Source organism: Phodopus roborovskii, unplaced genomic scaffold, assembly GCF_943737965.1.
Source record: "Phodopus roborovskii unplaced genomic scaffold, PHOROB, whole genome shotgun sequence".
Classification (NCBI taxonomy): Eukaryota; Metazoa; Chordata; class Mammalia; order Rodentia; family Cricetidae; genus Phodopus; species Phodopus roborovskii.
In genome coordinates, this window is record NW_026126482.1 from 27,763,669 (window position 1) to 27,774,985 (window position 11,317).

The following is an 11,317-nucleotide window of genomic DNA, read 5'->3' on the forward strand; positions in this document are numbered from 1 at the left end:
ATGTGAGGCGCCTGACTTGTTCTCCACAGGAAGGAGACCACATTCGCTCACCACATCCGTGTTTATGGACCCAGTCCTCCTCAGAAATAAGTTCTCAGTTTGCAGTCTCAAGGACCTGCCACTTAGGGCTGAAGGCCAGTCAACTCCTGTCATCTTTTGTCCTTCTTCCAGGGTGAACGGGAGTGGACAGGTTTGTCTCTCTCCACATGCTGCAGAAGGAGGCTGTCAGACCCTTCCTGGTCCCCATTCCACTCCCTACCAGGAGTGGGGAAACCAATCTGGCCTTATAACCCTAGTTCTGAGAAGATGGCTCTTCCTGCCAGTGACATCTTTTTACACCTCTTACTGAAGGTTTCCTTCTTATTTTCAATTTTCTTTGACCATCACTAAGTATAAATACAGCACCATATTAGAGTTTCCTTTGTATTTAGCTGATTCATGAGTCCCTCAATGATTACTGTTATTTCTGGAAACATCTGAAATATTCTTACACAGGTTAGGTAGCAGCATGTCAGGGAGACTGACCTCCTGTGGCAGGACAGTGCTGTGATGTAACTCCCTGCAGCTGCTCTGGTCCTTCTCAACACTCAGGCCCCCAGCTAATGGTGCTGCCACCAAGCATCCCTCCAGCATAGACAAGCTGTCTGTCAAGGATGCCATGCTAAAATCCTTCCCATGGTCCCCATCTCATTGATGCAATGGACACAGTCAGGCAGAAGAGCCAAAAATAGTCACCACACAGTGCTGGCCTCATTTCCTGTGCTCAGATAAAACTAAAAAAATAGGGACATCACAACCATTGCTATCTTCTCTGAAGCAACTAAAAGCTTCTAGTAGTCAGAAGCCAGTGAAGGTAATACATAGATCCACCTCATCCCCACAACCAGTTGTCTGGGCAGGATTTTATACAAGGAGAAAAAAGGTTGGATGAATTAGGAGACACATGCAAATGATGACTAGCAAGTACACTCATGGACAGACAAACTGCTATGTTAGTTTAGAAAGGCCCTCACTTTGTAGACTCTTAGGGTCTTTGGAGGGTTCACCCAACACTGATATGGCAATATTTGCCTGTAATGAAGTTACAGTCATGATCGAACCTTGGTTCATTCAACTGTCTGGATCAGGTGACAGCATCCTCAATGAGTGGCTGCATGAAGAGGCAATGGAATTTGAATGTCTGAGAGCCACTCTTAAGAGCATAGGCTTCTGGGGTTTTGAATTCTTTTTTTACTTAGCATCAGATTGCCATGGAGCAGCATGGTGCATGATTGTGGTCCCAGCTGCTTAAGAGGCTGAGGCAAGATGATCGATCATATGAACCTAGGAGATGACAAGTAAGACCAAGGATTATATTCCTACTATATTATATTCTCATTCCTCATATAAGGGTGCAAATATATGTGCTGTATTTCTTGCCAGTCATATATTAATTAGATGCTACTCATTTCACCAATTAAAAATAATTGCAATATCCATTATGCTAATTAAAAAGCTTCTGTTATTGAACAAATAAATTTAGGGAAAGATGACAGGAATTCTAATTTTAAGTGTTCCTTCCCAGCCTCTGGGGTACAGTGCTGATTAAGTCAGTATTTTCTGGATCTTTCCTCACTTCTGTAGGAGTGTTTTATAAGAATTCTCACACAAGTTCATTCTGCCTGGTCACAAAATCTCACATAATCCTTCCTGGTTGGGGTGGTGGGGTGGGGAGTAAAATCCTACTTTAGCTTTTCCCCTAAGCTTCTCATCCAGTTGGCTGAGGGACACACAAGTCTCTAGAAGTGGACATTCTCGGTTCCAAAATGCACATATCAACAACACCCCACCCCCAGCCCAGCATATCATCCCAGAGCTCTTGCTGGGGACTGACCTGTTAAACAAGAGCATTTATTTGTCCTCTAATGAGGATTGCTCCAGATTAGGCAGGAAGCACCAAAGAAGATTGCTCCCAAGGACTCCAGGGCTATTCCAGAACTCCAGCAGAACAGCCTTTCTGAGCCTCACTCCCTTTTAAAGTGCATCCTACGGTTTCCGTGGCTAGTTGAAACAGCAGTGGCAAAGTCACCTCTGTAAGTCTCCATCTGCCTCCATCCACTGCATACACCTCTCACTTTTTCATTCCAATTTTATCACTGGGGAGCACTAGCTGGAGCATCCTGTAGAGATCTCAGGTTTCATTGCTGGTCTCCTGGGCTTCTCTCTTTTTTCCTTGAGTCCTCCACATTGAGGGTTATTTTATTTGACTTCCTGCAGTGTTGTGGATCCAGTTCTGATGTCTTGGATGTGCTAAGCTCATGTTCTACACTTATCTCAACCTCCAGCACACGATTTATTTATTTTTTAAAAGTCTAATCAGGTCATGTGAAAGGTTAGAAATTCTACATGTGTTAGTGTCATTTAAAGATCTTCATGTGTCCACACCATTTGTGGCATTTCCCCCACTTTGTCAACCTAAAGCTATGCTGAAGCCACAGCTTTCTAGGCCTTTGATGGACCATACTGAGGCAACTCTTTCATGGTTGGCCTTCATGGGTGGAATGTTTTAGATATTAAAATGTAGATTTATCTGCCTTTAGAACACATAGGTACCGAAGGGTTAGGCCAATGGTGGTGGTGTTTTTCTTTATTATAATCTTGAACAGAAAAGCCACGATTGGGGCTGGAGGATCTATTTCTCAATGTTTCAGTGAAGAGCTGACAAACTTATAACAACCATGGCAGAAGCCTCAGACCCTTGTTAGGTAGACTTTCCTACAGGGCTGATTCTGTGACAGCAGGCCTCTCAGAGTGATAATCTAACAGGGAGAGAGTAAGATGAACACCCTAGCAGCAATACTCCAGAATTCTCACAATGCCCTTTAGTGTGGAAGGGGAGGGAATAGGAAAAGAAAATCATGGGGAACATTTTGAGGCTGCTCATTACTCTCGAATATAAATGATGGCTTTTCTGTTCCTTCCTGTCCCACAGAGGCTTCAATATTAATTACAAACTGTTTGGCCTATAGTTCAGGCTTATTACTAACTAGCTCTTACATTTAAATTAACCCTTTTCTATGCATTGCCATATGGCAGTGGCTTTTGCCAGTCTGCTGGCATGTTGTTTCTCTCTTGACTTCACCCCTCCTCATCTGAGTCCTCAGTTTAATTGTTCTGCCTAACCCTATCTTGCCTGGCTATTGTTCAAACAGCTTTTATTGTTAACCAATAGGAACAATACATATTCATAGTGTACAGAAACATCTTGTAGCACTCCAACCACTGGATCCCCAATGAGACATGATCCTACCACTCAACACATTCTCCCATTTCAGTGCCTCTCAAAGTCAAGCTCCTCATGGCATCAGCTCAAAGTCATGAATACCATCTTCCAAGTCTAGTCTCACTGATGATGCATTTTCTTGAGGGAAGTTCTTTAGATTTAGTTTTGAGTACAGTTTCTCTCAGTTCAGAGACAAGAAAACTAAAGAGGAGAATTATTCTCCTCCCTAGATACCTGATAGACAGTGGTGGACAACAAGAAGAGGAAAGGACTCAAACCAGATGAATCACTGATCCAGAGCCACTATGCAATTGTGAATATATAATGGGAGGCTCATTTTGGATTCAAGTTTTCTCAGTCCAGTATTGTGGGAATTTGGTTCAATAGCCAATTGCCTTGGTTCAATGGGCATGGTCTTCTCTGGAGATATGTGACCCAACAAGACCCCTGGGGGGGGGGGAAGGGTCGCATACTTTCTCTTGGATGGTGTAGGAGCTGGCAGAGCCATAGTTTGTAGCTTCCTCATTACCCTTTGGGAACAAGGAGAGCTGGTCCCCCAATGGGAACAATGGAGCAGTTTGAAACACAACCCAGATTCCTCACTCTGTCTTGTAATCGTTGTGTACAGATTTTGATATTAATAAGAGATAACACAATCCCCAGACTTCCCTTTTCATCTGGCATCCAATATGGGGCTTCACCTGTAAACAGAGGTTTCTCTGTCCCACCCCATCCTGTAGCCACTTTCAAATAGTCACTCAAAGGCTTATATTTATTATTAATGCCTGACCAATAGCTCAGGCTTATTACTAGCTAAAACTTACATTTAAATTAACCCATATTTTTATCTATGTTTTGTCATATGGATCAAGGCTTATTATCTCATTATCTACACACCCTGCTTATTTAGCAGATGGCTGTCATCTTCTTTGGCTGTGCCTTTCTTCTCTCCTTCATTCTCAGTTTGGCTTTTCTGCCTGACATTATCCTGTCTGTACTGGCCAGTCAACTTCTTTATCAAATCAATCAGAGCATAATTTACACAGTGTACAGTAATACTCCACAGCAGTCCTAGGACTGAATTCCATAGGTCTTGGCTCCACCTTCCAGGCTTTGGTAGTAACAGGCCAACAGCATTGTATCTAATACAGCATCTCTGTGTGTTATTTGGGGCTGACATGGCTCTGAGACCAGGCCAGCAGTAAAACATGCACGAAACAAAATGGCACCCAATGTGGGGCACGAACCCACAACCCTCAGATTAAGAGTCTCATGCTCTACCGACTGAGCTAGCCCTAGAAACTTCATAGATTTCCTACAAAAGTTGAGAATGATCCCATTAAACAAAGATTGTACTTGCAAGTCCTTCCAGATAAGCCCCTCTTTATTTTCACTTTTGATAAGCCTCTTGAAGCTTTATTGTTTGACAGAATGTTTTTCTAAATCATAGTCCTTGGCATTTCTGAGATCTTAGAAATAATTTTAAGTTCCTGTTTAGGTCATCATTTTTTTACCAGCATGCTTGGATTTGATCTTTGCTCAAAAGCCCATTCTTGTCTTCCTTCCTTCCTTCCTTCCTTCCTTCCTTCCTTCCTTCCTTCCTTCCTTCCTTCCTTCCTATCTTTCTGCCTGCCTGCCTGCCCACTATCCCACATTTCTGTCTTTCTTCCTTTTTAAGGGTAAAAAGATTTATTTCAACACACAGTTCAAGGGTACAGTTTATCATAGTAGGTGTTGGTACTGTAGCAGAGAGTTTTCACTGATTCATTGTTTTAATACCCCAGTGTCTTTCACAGCACATCTGGCACTATGAAAGCTAATAAGCCTGAAGGAAATTCTCAGCTCAGTTCTAGCTAGAGTTTAGTATGTTCTGCTACCAAAGTGTGTTGTGTCTTCAGCAATATAATCTACTGTCTAGTTCTTGTGGGCAACGAAGAGCAACAGCAATATCTATTGTTTCATGGGGGTTTTGGGACTTTTCTGATGAATGTGAGAGGCATCCCACACCTGACACTGAGATTTTCATTTAATAACCCATGTTTTCTAAGGGAAGCACTGTTTATCCATTTAGTATAACTGTGTTCAATCTCCTCTTTTGAAGGCTTATATTTTAAAGTTAACTTATATTGGAGTAGGATTTCATACATGTTCAGGTTTAAATGATTCATTTCTAATCCTTCCTTTCCCATGTCCCACCACCTCCACCCCAGCTTAAGCCTTTAACTGTGCCCCAAAGTCTCCTCCATCTCCTCTCATGATACATGTGTTCTAATGATCTTTCATCACTTCAAATAAGCACATCACAGCAAATAAGTGATTCATTCTATTTTGAGCCAATCTTCTAGTCTGCATCTTCTGATTGGTTAATTGAGACATTACTACTCAGAGCTATTTTTGAAATTTATGTGTTGATTCCTGCCATTTTATTGATTTTGTAGTCTTTGTTTTTTCCTCTTCTTCTCTTTCTTAATATTATTTTAGTGTGGTTTATTTTTTTCTGTAGCCTTGTCATTTGGATTTATTTTTCTCTTCAGCCAGAAAAAATGCCTACAAATATCTTCTACAGAGATGACTTAGTGCTCATAAATTCCCTTAGTTTACTTTTATCATTGAAATTTTTCCTTTTTTAATTTTTTCCTTCAATTATGAGAGATAGCTTTGCTGGGTATAATATTCTGAGCTGACAGCTGTTATCTTTCAGAATTTAATATTTACCATTCCAGGCTCTGGGAGCTTTTAATGTTTCAGTTGAATAATCTGGTCATTGTTGTGATGGGCTTGGCTTTATTATGGCATGCTGTTTCTCTTTCGTTGCTTCAAATGTACTCCTTCCATTCTGCATATTTACTGTTTTAATTATGACAATGGAGTTGTTTTGTTTTTCTGCTTTTGACTGTATGGCATCCTAAATGCCTCCTACTGGACTGGCGTCTTGTTTCTAACTCTGAGAAATTTTCAGTCATGACTCTTTGGAAAATTTTTCCTATGCCTTTAGAATGAGATTCTCCTACCCACATAATGACTAAAGCTGGTCTTGTCAGAGTGTTGTGTGTGGAATTCCGACTGTATCTTCTTATTAGTTTATCTTTGTCCATGTTTCATTGTTCCAGTTCCTCCACCCTGTCCTCAAGCTCAGATACATTGCCCTCTTATTGAATGTCTATTGCTTAGATGTTTACTCTGCAGAGTCTATTTGATTTACTTGGTTTATTTCCCACATTTTAAATTGGTTCCATCTTTTTGTTGCATACCTATTTCATATTATCCATTAACGCAGTAAATAAAGATCAGGATAAACAAATAGGCCGAATAGATGTTTATTCAGGGAGAAATAACTTACAACCTAGACAGATGAACACCAGGAAATTCAACCTGATCCTCTCCTATCTGGGTCACGCCAGAAAGAGAGCCTTTCCTGACTCCCCTCCGACCTCCTTCCACAGGTCACTCCGCCCATGGCTCCACCCCCCAATTGGCGTGGTCAGTGCCACAGACGGACTATCTCACTACAATCCATCATCTTATTTCTTTCAGCTGTTTGTATCTTTGAACATATTTATAACCATTATTTTGGGTTATCTAGGATTTCATCTAACTCACTCTTAGTAAGTGTCATTGTTATAGGTGTCAAATGTTAATAGTTTTGGGGGGGGAGATGTGTGTGTGTGTGTGTGCGCGCGCGCGTGCACGTGTGTGTAGGGCATGCTTGTGTGCTTCCTTGTATGTGTTCTTATGTTACTGCATTGGGATTTATACATCTGGTATTACTTCTTTGTTTGGGTCATTTTAAAAATCATCCATATTCATGGCCAGGCATTGGTGGTGCATGCCTTTAATACCAGCACTTGGGAGGCAGAGACATGTGGATCCCTGTGAATTTGAGGCCAGCCTGGTCTACAGAGATAGTTCCTAGACAGGCTCCAAAGCAATACAGAGAAACCCTGTCTCGAAAAACAAAACAAAACAAAAAAATCATCCATATTCTTTCCATTGAAGTATTTGCAATGTTCAAGTGAGACTTGGATGTGGTAGAATTGATTGTAGTTTAGACAATTGTTGCCCAGACTAGGTAAGTTGTATATTATCCCCTGAGTAGGGTATTAATTGGGAGCTCAGGCACAGATGCTGTTACCACCATACAATTTCATACTAGCCAGTTGACAACAATGGACCCTTTCACTTCAGTAACCATTGCAGTGTAAACAGCTAAGGGGGGTTTGGGGTATATCTTGGTTTTAGTTAATAAAATTATGACTGGTAAGGATTAGTTATTAGATAGGATTTGAAGAGACAAATACCTCGGGGTTAGTAAAGTAGCTAGTAGGGGAATGGTGAGTTACTGTTAGGGTCCACAGATTTTAGAAATTGTTAAATCTATGGAAGGTTGTAATTAAGATGTAAGAGGAGGGGGTGAATAGAGATGAGAGAAAGAAGAAAAGAATAAGGATGGAAGGGGAAATGATGAGGTGTGGCGGAAGTGTTGTAAAGAATACCTTACAGTAAAATGGGTAGAGATAAAACCGAAATGAACAAAACCATGAGGCATATATGCAAGAGAAGAAATCAAATCGCAGAAAAGACAAGAAATAAAGAACACTTATGGAAAGAATTGTTGGCACAGCTTCATTGAGTTGGATGGTGAAGTTCTTCGATCCCTCTACTTCTAGTAGCTTCCTCATGAGGCAGTGGGGACCACTGTTCTCTGGGACCATGGTGTTCTCAGGGTTCCTGCCTGTGGAGGGAGGAGGATGGGAAGTCCCAAGTCTTTTTCTGACAGTTGCCTGGACTCCTACATGCCGGTGTTTCTAGTCCTGCAGATCTGATGTCGGCAACATTTCCCTTGTAGTTTCTACCACTGTTCTCCTGGCAACTTTATTCTGCAAGCCAGGGTGGGCAGGTGTGGAGAGGGCATCCGCCTGGCTCCAATCTCACTTCCCTGCAGGGAGATCCCTTGGGCTTAATAAATTGGTTCACATTCAGAAAGGGTAAAGCCTCCCATTGGAATCAACAAAGCATGGCATATCAAGTTGAGGCAGGACCTAGCTCCTCCACACTGCATCAGGGCACTTCACCATGGGGAATAGGTTCCAAAAAGTCAGCTCATGCTCCAGGGACAGGTCCTGGTCCCACTGTTAGGGTCCCTATAAACAGACAAAACTACACAACTGTCACCCACATGCCAAGGGCCAAGTTCGGTCTCATGCAGGCTCCCTAGCTGTCAGTCTAGAGTCTATGAGCTCCCATAAGCTTGGGCCAACTGTCTCTGTGGGTTTCCTTATCATGAATTTGTCTCCCCCCTTGCTTATATAATCCCTCTTCCCTCTCTTCTACTGTACTTCTGGAGCTTGGCCTAGTGCTTGGCTGTGGATCTCTGCATCTACTTCTATCAGTTACTAGATGAAGGTTCTATGATGACAATTAGGGTAGTCACCAATCTGATTACAGGAGAAGGCCAGTTCAGGCACCTTCTCCACTATTGCTAGGAGTCTTATCTAGAATCATCCTTGTGAGGGGGAAACTATTGGTATATAAAATAAACTTTAAATAAATTTAGTTAAAAATTAAAAATTAATAAAACATTGGTTTACAGACTGAGTCTCTTTCATAAGACTATAAGACCAATCATACTGTTCTCTTTCACTGTCTTTAACATACTCCCAGCCTGGCCTTCTCAAACATTGCTAGAATTTCATGAAGCACTCTTTTAGGTTCTTCCAGCTCTTAAATCATCTCAAAGTCTTCCCAGCTTGTTCCCATGGCTCTAGTATCAAGGCCTCTTAGGAGTTTCTCATGAAGTACTTAACTTGCACAGTACTCGGCTCAGCACAGTACTCAGTCTACTGAACAGGGCTCTACTGAATACAACACCTTGGGTGGGATTCGTCCTCTGCTTCACAGTGTCAACACTGGTGCAGTAAGCTTAGTGCAATACTAAAGTTGTATGCATCTTCACTGGAACTTTAAAAAAGAAAATAAAACTAGTCTCGTCTAGCTGATGAACATCTAAATCCACGATTTTCCCACTCCTGGCCCAGTACTGGAGTCTCTATGACACCCTCTCTGTGTGGAATTATCATTTTATTTTCTAACTATATTGATTTTTTTCCTTCTAGCTCTCTTCAATTCTTATAATCTTTGCAGGAACTGTGTGGTCTTACTTTTTTCATATTTATTATTTTCTCCAGTTTTAAGCAGAGATAATCCCTGAGCCTATATGTCTTATTTGGCTGGATTTTGGTGAAAAACAGCTCAACACTACTATAAGACTTACTGGATAAAATTCCAAAATTATTCAAAATTGCATTTTCTTTCACATTAGACACCTCTTTTGTTTTTTGTCTATGTTTCATCCAGCAACTGATGGCAAAAGTATAAACCAGTATAAAGTTAACTTTTTTAAAAGTAAGAATTAGGGTTTGTATTCATAATTTTAAATATTTTCTTTATCCATATGCTTAATATGTCAATCTGAGAGAAAATAACTCAACAAAATATTCATAATTTTTGCTAATTAATGGCTGGACTTTTCCCCCTCAGTTATTTCACACACCTGTTCACTGTAAATTTCCTCATCCATTTTTATATCATATTAGAGTTGCTCAGAACTTGGATACACAGCTGAAGTTTTTCTAAATTTTAATTATTTTCAAATTAACTTTACTATTATGGATAACTTTAAAATTACCCACATGTTTAATAAAATTGAACTTTATATTTCAAAATTAATATTTCTCTAAGTTTTCAAAAGATAACATATGGTCTGTTTTTATGAATGCATTTCAAAAACTTGTTTAAAACTCCTTTCACTCAAAACCTTCTTATTTGTCCCAAATCTTATCATCCAATAATTAACTCAGCAGCCAGTCTGTTGGTGTGCAATAGCTCACAGATTCCCATGGTGAAATACATATTCATGCCAAGCCCACCTCTGCCAAGTTTATACCAGTCAGGTTCCAGCTTGGGTCACTGTTTTCTTGTGGTGGTTCTCAGGTTCCTTCTGCCTCACTCCATGGCCTCTTGCTTCAGAGAGTCAGGGTCTGCAAATTTAACTAACATCCACATGGGCCTCGGAGCATCACCTGCTGCTTGGCTGAAACCCTGGACAACACTGAGACATTGGCCATGCCCTGCAGAGAAATGGATTAGATACCAGTCAGATTCTTCCTTCCTCAGGCTTTGCTCCTTTTGGACCAATCTGTGTGGACTTGTCATTCTCAAAACAGATAAGAGGGCACCAGGTTCATATAGGCAGACTGAGGTTTCTACCTGCTTGCAGTAAACAGTGTTTATCCTGTATGCAATGATTTGTAAAGCATAAAGATAACCAGCTATCTTCAGTTGTCATTGGTAGTTATTCAACATGGTAGTACAGAGCCAACGAGGAGGATAAAAGTTAAAAGGATGCGTATGACACATGAACCTTTTCACTTTAAAAATAATCACTTCCCATGACACATTCACCTACACACAAGTATGAAAATCCCCAGAGTTGTGAATAGATGGTCCATTCTAACAGACCATAGTAGAAAAATAAAATTAGCACAAAATGGAACTTCATTTGATCAACATACACCTTACCTAAAGAATCAAACTCCTAAGCCAGTTCCCATCCACTCACCATTCTAACTTCCTTTTACTGTGGAGCAGTTAGAATAACCATTGGATACCCTGGGAAACATTGGGTAACCAGGAGTTGCTCAAGGCACACTCACCTAAAGCTTACACATTTGAGGGACTGTGATCCTCCAACGCCATCCTCTGTTTCCAGGGTACCTTCTCTACTGGGTTCTTTGCTTGAATTATGTTAGAGGGGAATTTTCAGGAATTTCCCTGATATCTCACATTGTCAAGGCTCTGTGAAATCAGATGAGCCCTGCATGTGCTAAGGCCAGTATGGCTATGTTCTGCTTGGAGTCTTTTGAACATCTTGATGTTTTCCGTCAAATTTGAAAGCTCCCAGCCACTCCTTAGATACTATTTTTGCTCCTCTCACTCATCCGTGTAAAGATCTGGTTGGGCAGGTTGGTGCCATCCCACAAACAATCAAGGCTCTGC